The following is an 11,034-nucleotide window of genomic DNA, read 5'->3' as shown; positions in this document are numbered from 1 at the left end:
GCCTGCCCCCCAAGGATCGAGCGAACATGTAACAGGTATGAGTAACTAGCGATATAATCGCACGCGCACACGTACTTGGCCTCCTCTATCTCAACGTGTATTTTGGAAAAAGGAAAAGGAGCCCATGTAAAAAGCCCACTACCGTCCAGATTGTTGGCCAGTTAGCCTCCGCTTCTGCTGAAAGCCACGTTCTCCTGTGATTAGCGTGGACCTGGGGTTAGCCCCTTGCCGTCCGTCTGCCTCTACTCTCCCTGCTCTACTGCTCATCATCTGATTCATACGCGCAGTCGGCGATGCAGCCTACTTGACTGCTCCAGCCTCGAATTAGCCAAGGTTAACACATCACAATATATACTAATCTCTCCCAGTTCTCATCTAGATATCATATCAGATTTTAGTTGTTTCTTTGTGTGATTTGAGACGCTATCAAGCTTCAGATCTTGTGTGTGTCTTAAAAATTATGGTTATGCAAATTATTTTGTTCGAGTATCTATTTGTGAGGCAAAAAAATTCCTATGTTGAACATATACAATATACCGAAATTCTAAGATCAAAATTTAGCTACTATGATTAGAAAAAACGCAACAGTTTTAAGATTATGTTGTTTTCTAAGCTGGTTGCTTCGAGTTTTACGTATTGAAATTTTCAATGAAGCCAATGTGAACCTTGTTCTTGATGATTATCTTTGCACTAGATTTTTTTTATCTACTTGGCTTGGCCCCCCCTATACTCAAATCCTGGCTCTGCCCCTGCTGAGCGAGTGCCTCTGCTGAGGCACTAATTTGTGCATTCTGCCCTGATGGTTGACATAAGTGTGAAGAGTACCCAAAAAAAACACAAAGTTCAAAGAGTGCCAATCCCTGAACAAACATCAACGTGTTGGACCTGCATCTCTACATGACGTTTAGGCAAACGAGTTTGTTCTGAGGGGAAAATCAGCTGTAATCGTGGAGTATCTTGAACGGGCGTCAAGAGAACGTCTTGAATTACCCTGGCGAGTTTGCAACAAAAGTGAAGTCTGCAATTAAAAAATATTTTTTCAAAAGAGATTTTACTACCTTGCCCAATTTACTATATAGTCCAACCGAAATAATCAAAAGACCCGACAATAAGATGAAGAGGTAAATGCATCCAAGCACAGAAAGTAGTCTAACTGGTATGTACTATGCTAGAAGTACAAGTACACAACCGACATACACGCTGTCTCTGCAAAGCTAGCCAACCAAAGCAACAGGTTCAATCAACAAGGGTTCCTAAAATCGACAAAGCTAGCTAGGTATTATCTTATCTCCTTCTGAGTGTTCTACCATCAAGGGTTTCACGAAGCCTTTGCCGGCTCATCGCTGGGAAGATCATCCTCATCATGGTAGATGTTCTCCGCCATCTGCCATATCTGAAGGATGTTGTCTTCAGCGACGCTTGCAAGCACCCAGTCCTCACACGGGTTCCAGGAGAAGTCAGAGATTTTGCTTGTGTGGCCTCCATGAATGAACAAGAGCTCAGGAGGGCCGTCCTCCGCGTCCTCTGGTGTTTGCTCCTGATCAATTCTGTCAACACAAACATCATTCGCATCAAGAGGGAAGTGAGCAAACAGAAAGGAATGCTGAAAAAACTTTGAAAGCTGGACGGCTGTTTACCTGCTTAGATCCCAAACCATCAGCCTCCTTCCCAAACAACAAGATGCAAGTATAGTTTCATTCTTTGGGCTCCATCCAACTTGAAATACTTCCTCTCTGATTACACAATCAAATTCAGATTCAAGATTGATAAAAACAAACATACGATGAATAACACAAACATGCTCATTTTCTTCTAAGCTAAAAAATAGGATGGAACTTCGAACAGATAAGTGATGGTGAAACTGAAGCATACTTGTGACAGTCAAAAGTGTGCAGCGAAGTATCAATCTTCCGAAGATCAAATAATTTCACAGTCTTGTCCGCTGAACCAGTTGCAACAACCCATTCATTGAAAGGATTGAAAGCCAGGCAATTCACCTATAAATGTGACATAAGGAAACAAAGTGGAAAGTGTAAGAACATATTTCTTTATACAAACAACAGAAACAAAGGCAATTGGCTCTTCCAGAAGAATAATATAGGGAAAGCAAGGTGTGCCCATTGATAACAGCCTCTGAATAGAAATCATGCACGAGTAGAAACTACTAGAGTGATATGATAAATTGCTACCAGATGCCATCTTCCGCGTCCTCTGAATAGAAGATGATGATCATCCCCGACTGAGCCGAATAAGTATTCATGCCTCAAATGCCAAGCAACATCTTCAACGACGCCATCATGAAACTAAACAGACAGAACCAAAAAAATATCGTGTTAAGCCACTAACAGATGTGCTGGTCACATGAAAAATATCAGTTGAATAATCATACAAGTGGAACTTCCATGTTTTTGCTATAGTATAACTAGGGAAATTGTTGGTCTAATGTACTGGGGACCATGTCAATGACTGAAAATACACATGGTGCTAAAAGAGTTCTTTTTTTCCGTTGGCAGCTTGGTGGAGAAGAAAAACAGACCCCCTTATTATTTTCCTAAAAGGTGAAGTTATCCATGCACTACCAATATGTTTCCAATTGAGTATTGCAACTGTGAAGCACTGATTTTTTTTATGGCTCTGCATTCTGGAAAGCAGAAGTTCAAGCAAGAGTTGACCTCAGCTTCTTACAAAGAACAACTTCAAAACAAAATCAGCACAAATACCAGATCAGTAATCTCACTTGTTCACATACTCAACACATTGAGCACTAAACAGTATTTTTGTTATGACTTATTATGCTTAACTGACCATGCGGCACTAACAGCTAGAGAACCAAAATGATGGAATTGACGGTCTTAGGTTAATAACACTAGCAGAGCTACCATGTCTGAGTGGGAAATACAGACTATCATTCTATTCTTCAGGACTGTTGATGTGGGCGGTGCATCACCCAAAATTACCCATGAAAGCTGCTTTTGGACCAAATGTGAATGGTTTCAGCTAGGAGGGTGTAAATTAAAAAGTATTGTAATTAGGCTGCAGATAGACTGTTTCCTCATGTACACCATAACCTTCACAAAAACCATCAGGAATATATTATGTATATTATTTCTCCAAGTATGCATACCAGATATGACTAGCACACAAATATATTCAAAGAAACATGCTATCAGAATGCTACCAGAGGCATGTCATGAGGAAAGCTTTAACCAATGGTACAAAGTAAGCTCTATGCATTCAGGGGCTCAAATGGAAAGAGGATCATGAGCCATACCTTAAAAATCTGGTATGCGTCAAGAGTTTTATTTTTACCATTTTCCGTGATGTCCCATAAGCAAATTTGAGCATCATCCGATCCACTCAGCAAATGGCCCTCTTTAAAGATACTCCAAGACAGGCCATATCCTTCAGAGTTGTGTCCCTTCAGCCGTAAATCAGGATTGCACGCGCCATCTAGTGGAGGCTTTGATGGGTGCTTGCTATAATCAAATACACACACATCTGCACTGACTGTCTTGGTAGCAGTAATAAATGAATTTTGGGGCATATATCAAGCTCGATTGACTTCTCCATCATGATTTATCTGTTGTTTGAAGTCAAACTACACAAAGTTTGACCTAATTTATCTAAAAAATAGCAGCATTTACAGTATAAAAATTATAAGTATGAACATCTCAATCACAAAAACATGCCTCTAGCCAATATTGAGCTCCGTGACCGAGCTAAGGTACATAATATAATTACAGGCATGTCATTAAACTACTAGGCTATTCAATGAGAAGAAGTTCATATTTTTTTTGCGGGAAGAGAACAAGTTAAAATTGACAGTATAACACAACAGATCAAAGCAATACCAAATCCTATATATATTCAACAAAGGTATAAAAATAAACAGAGAGTAGGCCAACTGTTATCCAGGTATGCCAACAGAAATGAGAGATTCATTGAAAACAAGAGAAAAAACGTCCCAAGTTTTCTCAATGCCATACAATCAATGAAAGAAAATCATAATTAATTCTCTTTTTTTGCAGGGGAATCATAAATGATTCAACTCAACGTGAAGAACAGAGATTTCTCGGATATGACATCCAAGATCATAAAGAGCCAAGGTTCATCATCCTGCAGTAGCCGGTTACAATCACTGTAACAGTGGAGCTGCAGCAAGAGGTTTTCGCCAATGATAGACAACACTTGATACTCTTAAAAGATTCGATACAAACTCAAACATACGTTACAAGTTTGCGCTTACTGATCTGGTCCATGACTTAATAGTCTCAAAAGACTTGATACAAACCTAAAAATAGCATTGCACTGACACACGAAAGAGATACCGACAAAATATTAAGACTCAGACTCAAACAAACAAGTGAAATGATTGAACACAGACAGACTAGATTTATTTGCTCAGTTCCCTAGATCCTGTAGACTTCCACAGCAGTGATGTGATCATAGCAGTGCTTTGAACTTGGAGAATCGATCTCTAGGCATGAACGTTCGGGTATCGCAGTGCCGTCTCCGCTGAATTCAAGATGACAATATGGAATGCACATGAGATTCAGACAATGAGAGAAGAAAGTAGAAAGAAGAAAAAAGGAGTGAACTTTCATGATCCCGCTCTCACCTGGTGAGCCGTGAGTGAGAAGAACGATGTGCAGTGGGTAGTTGTTCCTAGGAAGATCGACCACCAAGGGGACTAAGCGCCCGTAGCGGCCCGAGCGGATACACAGCATGAGTGTGAAGTACACGTCAAGACCCAGCCTGTTTCGTAGCTCCAGCGTCAGATTGTCCAAGGAATGGGACATGGCTACCTCGAACATTTCCCACGCATCCTCATCGACAGACCCATCAGCAGCGGCCCGCACGTAGAAGACTTGGCGCAAGGGGCCGACCTGGGAAATCGGGTGGAGCGGATGCGGCGCCTGAATTTGTGACATGACATGCGTCTCAGTGTTCTGAATCAGATAAGAAAGGTTCGGGAACTCTACGAACTGTACTCACCTCAACTGGAAGAGGGATGTCCATTCGGGCCGGCAGAGGAGGGATGGTCTCCGCCACCCAGAACGACATATTGCTCAATTCACCAGGAGCAGGGGCGTCGCTGACGCTGACGGCGGTGTTCCAGCGGCGGATCCTGCCGTTGGCACGAAGGTAGCCGCCGGTAATGTTGCGGAGGATGACGGCATCATCAGTGGACCCCTCGTCGGCGGCGATGGACTCCCAGGCGATGGACTCGAGACCCCGGACCACGAAGTCCAGCTGCGTCGCGGCACGGCCAAGATGGCCGCGCGGCGCCTGTCCGGACACGCCCAGGCAGGGCCGGCCCATAGGCCGGGCAAAAGGGGCGACCGCCCCGGGCCCCAAGAAGGGAGGGGCCCAACTAAAATTTACACTAGTAAGATTTTTGGTAAGCACAAAACTGCAGCGAGAGGAGTGGCTAGAGGGCAGATCGGAATCATCTGCAGGCCAGGAGGAAGGAAAAGCCTGGTCGGCACTTTGGAATATATCTATACTCTCGAAGATCAAACTATTCATCTGGCGTTTGGCACGGCATTCGCTGCATACCACGGATGTGTTACACCACAGGAATATGGCAACCCAGGGCACATGTCCTTTGTGTGGATGCCAAGACTCGTGGCAGCACACTTTGATCTCCTGTACGATGTCGAGGTGTGTGTGGGCACTATTGGATGCAGATGTGCTGCTAGCGATGGCAGAACTAGAAGAACCAAGTGCAAAGAGATGGCTGTTTGAATTATGCAGCAGGATGGATCACTCCAAGTTTACAACAATGGTTGTCACACTTTGAGCGATTTGGTATGCTCGGCGAAAAGCTGTGTACGAGGCAATCTTTCAAGCGCCGCACCAAACTATTTCTTTTGTGAACAACTTCCTTGCGGACTTGCAACATATCCCTAAGGTGAACATGACGGTGAGCATGTCAGCATGGGCGGCCAGGACTCAACGCTTGCTCGCTTCGGGAACCGACACTGTCAAAGTGAACGGTGATGGAGCAGTAGCTCGGAGCAGAAGGGCGAAGCTGTGGCTGCACTATGTCGAGATGAGAATGGCAACTACCTGGGGTCTTCGACAGTGTTCTACGAAGGTGTCATTGATCCAACAGTCTTAGAAACCTTTTCTTGCTGAGAGGGACTAGCTTTGGCAGAAGATCTGGATGTTCATGATGTGGTTCTAGCTTCCGATTGCGAAGGAGTAGTTAATGACATCAACTGGGGAACAAGTGGACCGAACGCAGCAATCACACATGAAATAATAGCTCGTAGTTCTGGTTTTTCTTCTTGCAAGTTTATTTTTGAGCGTAGAAACTTCAATTTGGAGGCTCACAATCTCGCAAAGTATGCATATAATCTAGGCATAGGTAGAGATATGTGGTTGGACAATCCTCATAACCCAACTATTGTACCTATGAACATGTCTCTGAATCAATAAAGCTTGCGAGATCTCTTCAAAAAAAGAGTATACATTACATCTGGAATATTATTCAATGGATAAAATAGAGCCTCAATTAGCATAAGCATAAGTTCACACCACATACTGATAAGTTATACCACGCTTAGGCAAACCAATTCGACTGCTGAGTTGAGTTCAAATACATTAGTCTCTCTTTTACAATGCATGTCTTAGTATCATAATGAAAATTATGATATATCGATTTCAATGTTTAAACCAATGCACAATTTTTAATTTGATAAACGTCTAGGCATCTGATTTGCACCAAAGTAAACCAAGTGAATCTGGACGAGCACATTAGGTAATCGAATCATGCGTAAAAGTATAATCAACAACATTTTTTTTTCTTCGGATTACTGAACCTATCATGCAGGCCACATTTTCTATGCCCTAGAAGTTTCCATGAATATGACCACCTAATATACACTAGAAATTGCTATAAAAATATTTGTTGGTATGTCTATAATTTATAAATCTCTATCATAATATTCAATATAACATGAAAAGATATATGAACACACGCATGTATATGCAAATGTGTATACACTACACCGTTTATGCAATATAAGAAAAATAAATATGAAAGATTGTCTTAACAGTAAAGAAAAGTTTTGGTACATCATAAATTTTTCATTTTGTAAAATTAAAATATTCAATTATATACATTACAGATGCATACCAAATAATAATATAAATGTTATTTGAAAACATTTTATGTGGCTAAGTAATAAAAAATATTAATTACAATTGTAATATGATACACTTAGTTTAAAATAAGTATAAAAGTTTAATATGAAAAACAATTATTTTACATCGCCCCGGGCCCAAAAATATATTGGACCAGCCCTGCGCCCAGGTAGCGGCCGTAGGCCGCGGAGTGGAGGAGGACGTGATCCCCGGAGAGATGCACGATCCACGCGGCTTGGAGCACCGCGCGGCGTGAGTGGACGGACACTCCCAGCCCGTCGGCGTCGGCGTGGAGGTACAGATCACGGCCGACGTTGCGCAGCCAGACGTGGTTACCATCGACGAAGGCCTCCATCGCAAAGGAACCAGCTTCGGAAGTGGTGAAAGGGTGGGTTTTTTTGGAGAGCAGAACAGAGAATCCGCCTGATCCGTGCGGGCTGGCGGCTGATGTATTTCTAGTCGAGACGGGTCTCTGGTGCTCTTGGTCTCCCCGGTTTGGTTTGCTTTAACGTACGTACACAGGCTATCCACTGTCAAAGTTGCCAGTCTTTTCAGAAAAAGAACTGGGAATACGAATTTGGCCTGGTACCATTTTCCCGCAACAGAAACATTCAAAATTGACACACCGAGATAGTGGCGCTACCAGACACCAATCTTTGAAATTTTGAAATACTACTAGACAACTCTCCACAAAATCGTGTGTTCCAATTGATGTGTGACAATTGGATTATGTCCACAAAATAGCTGATGTTGTTTAGTGAAAAATTGACACTAACCATTGAAACATCAAACATCTATGTCCATAAGTTAGAGCATGTAATTTCTTCTTTAAAACCTAAACTTATACTTTTTTCTTCTAGAATACGCAAAAGCATGCATATCATATTCACCATCCCTTCCATAATACTTGTAACCACGACAAGTATTATGAAACGAAGGAAGTATTAAAGAAGAGAGGGTTAAAAACTCATCCATATTGTAGTGTTAGGGCATCTTCAACGCCGTCCCCTAAAACGGACACACTATTTGTTCATGGACACGTCCGGACCACATCCCTATATGTTTTCCCAGTTTCGACACCAATTTTCATTTCAAATGCATAACAATATGGATCACATTAAAGTGCGGCGTTCATAGTGGCCTATCACAACCGGAAAAGAGGCGGATGTCCATAGTTTTTACATGCGTTTGATCACAAAAGATCCAGTCCGGCAGTCCCGCGGCCAGCACGGTGTGTACACGAACGGCTACTACAGCGGTGGCACCCCGCATCCCTGGCCCCACCTGGCCCATGCACCCCGTTCCCCGCCACACCCGCCCTTTTTGCTAGCACCTTCCTTTGCCTTCTTTTTGAGGCGGTTGGTTTGTCGTGTCGCTGAGTTGATCCTCCAAGCCCCCGCCTTCAGTGGATCCTACACTTCCAGCCGCTCCGGCTGCTCGTGGATCGGGTCCATGCGGAGGCCGATACAAAAAGGGTGGGATTTGGGGTGGAGAGCGGCGACGACCAAAGCTAGGAGGATGGAAAATGTGGGGGTTTTGGCACGGAAACATTGCGGATTGCTCCAAATGCACGGGCTCCGCCTCGGTTTTGGAGGGCCTGCGGTGTCGGAGTCCTATATGGAGGAGGATTGGACAACCCCAAAGCCCCTTGTTTGCTTCTGGTTTGCAAGGAAACAGACGTCCAAACCGGTCCACAGACCGATGAGCTACCGCGTTGGATGGCAAAGTGTGTCCGGAACGCTCGGTCCGGACGGTTGTGGGTAGTTGAGGGTCCACGATGGAGATGCCCTTACATCCAAACATCTTAACCACCACTTCCACCACTACCCTTTCTTTTAAAAAAACACAGTAACAAACGCAAACCCTCACATGCATGCATTCACACTCACCCCTATTAACACAGACACACACAATCCCTAACCCTATGAGCACCTTCGAGAGACTGAACCGATAGATCATGAGATTGACAAAGTCGTCATGAATGCCTCGTAGTTGATGGGCACTGAAGGAAATATGCCCTAGAGGCAATAATAAAGTTGTTATTTATATTTCCTTATATCATGATAAATGTTTATTATTCATGCTAGAATTGTATTAACCGGAAACTTAGTACATGTGTGAATACATAGACAAACAGAGTGTCCCTAGTATGCCTCTACTTGATTAGCTCGTTAATCAAAGATGGTTAAGTTTCCTAGCCATAGACATGTGTTGTCATTTGATGAACGGGATCACATCATTAGTGAATGATGTGATGGACAAGACCCATCCATTAGCTTAGCACTATGATCGTTTAGTTTATTGCTATTGCTTTCTTCATGACTTATACATGTTCCTATGACTATGAGATTATGCATCTCCCGGATACCGGAGGAACACTTAGTGTGCTATCAAACGTCACAACATAACTGGGTGACTATAAAGATGCTCTACAGGTGTTTCCAATGGTGTTTGTTGAGTTGGCATAGATCGAGATTAGGATTTGTCACTCCGTGTATCGGAGAGGTATCTCTGGGCCCTCTCGGTAATGCTCATCACTATAAGCCTTGCAAGCAATGTGACTAATGAGTTAGTTGCGGGATGATGCAATACGGAACGAGTAAAGAGACTTGCTGGTAACGAGATTGAACTAGGTATGATGATACCGACGATCGAATCTCGGGTAAGTAACATACCGATGACAAAGGGAACAACGTATGTTGTTATGCGATTTGACCGATAAAGATCTTCGTAGAATATGTAGGAGCCAATATGAGCATCCAAGTTCCGCTATTGGTTATTAACCGGAGATGTGTCTCGGTCATGTCTACATAGTTCTCAAACCCGTAGGGTCCGCACGCTTAACGTTCGATGACGATTTGTATTATGAGTTACGTGATTTGATGACCGAATGTTGTTCGGAGTCCCGGATGAGACCACGGACATGATGAGGAGTCTCTAAATGGTCGAGACATAAAGATTGATATATTGGACCATGTTATTCGAACACCGGAAGTGTTCCGGATAAAACCGGAGTGCCGGAGGGGTTACCGGAACCCCCCGGGGGAACTAATGGGCCACCATGGGCCCTATTGGAGATAGAGGAGGGCAGCCACGGTAGGCCGCGTGCCCCCCTTGGAGTCCGAATTGGACAAGGGAAGGGGGGCGGCGCCCCCCCTTTCCTACTCCCTCTCCCTCTCCTTCCTTCCCACTCTCTCCCTCTTGGTGGAATTCCTTGGGCGTGCCCCCTAGGGCCGCCCGGCCTCCCCCTCCCTCCTTTATATACGTGGGGAGGGGGCACCCTAGAACACACAAGTTGATATTTTAGCCGTGTGCGGTGCCCCCCCTCCACAGAAACACACCTCGGTCATATCGTCGTAGTGCTTAGGCGAAGCCCTGCGCTGGTAACTTCATCATCACCGTCGCCACACCGTCGTGCTGACGAAACTCTCCCTCGGCCTCAACTGGATCAAGAGTATGAGGGACGTCATCGAGCTGAACGTGTGCTGAACATGGAGGTGCCGTACGTTCGGTGCTAGGATCAGTCGGATCGTGAAGACGTACGACTACATCAACCGCGTTGATAAAATGCTTCCGCTTTCGGTCTACGAGGGTACGTGGACACACTCTCTCCGCTCGTTGCTATGCTTCTCCTAGATAGATGTTGTGTGATTGTAGGAATTTTTTGAAATTACTAAAGGAAATATGCCCTAGAGGCAATAATAAAGTTATTATTTATTTCCTTATATCATGATAAATGTTTATTATTCATGCTAGAATTGTATTAACCGGAAACATAATACATGTGTGAATACATAGACAAACAGAGTGTCACTAGTATGCCTCTACTTGACTAGCTCGTTGATCAAAGATGGTTAAGTTTCCTAGCCATAGACATGAGTT

At 43.8% G+C, this 11,034-nt stretch overlaps 1 pseudogene; it reads right to left on the bottom strand.

Moving 5' to 3' along the window:
• Window positions 1–1,304: 1,304 nt before the first annotated feature.
• Window positions 1,305–5,322, bottom strand: LOC119300052 (annotated as a pseudogene).
• Window positions 5,323–11,034: the final 5,712 nt, after the last annotated feature.

This window comes from Triticum dicoccoides, chromosome 5A, assembly GCF_002162155.2.
Source record: "Triticum dicoccoides isolate Atlit2015 ecotype Zavitan chromosome 5A, WEW_v2.0, whole genome shotgun sequence".
Classification (NCBI taxonomy): Eukaryota; Viridiplantae; Streptophyta; class Magnoliopsida; order Poales; family Poaceae; genus Triticum; species Triticum dicoccoides.
Note: the sequence above shows the minus strand (reverse complement) of the source record. Positions and strands in the feature narration are given on the sequence as shown.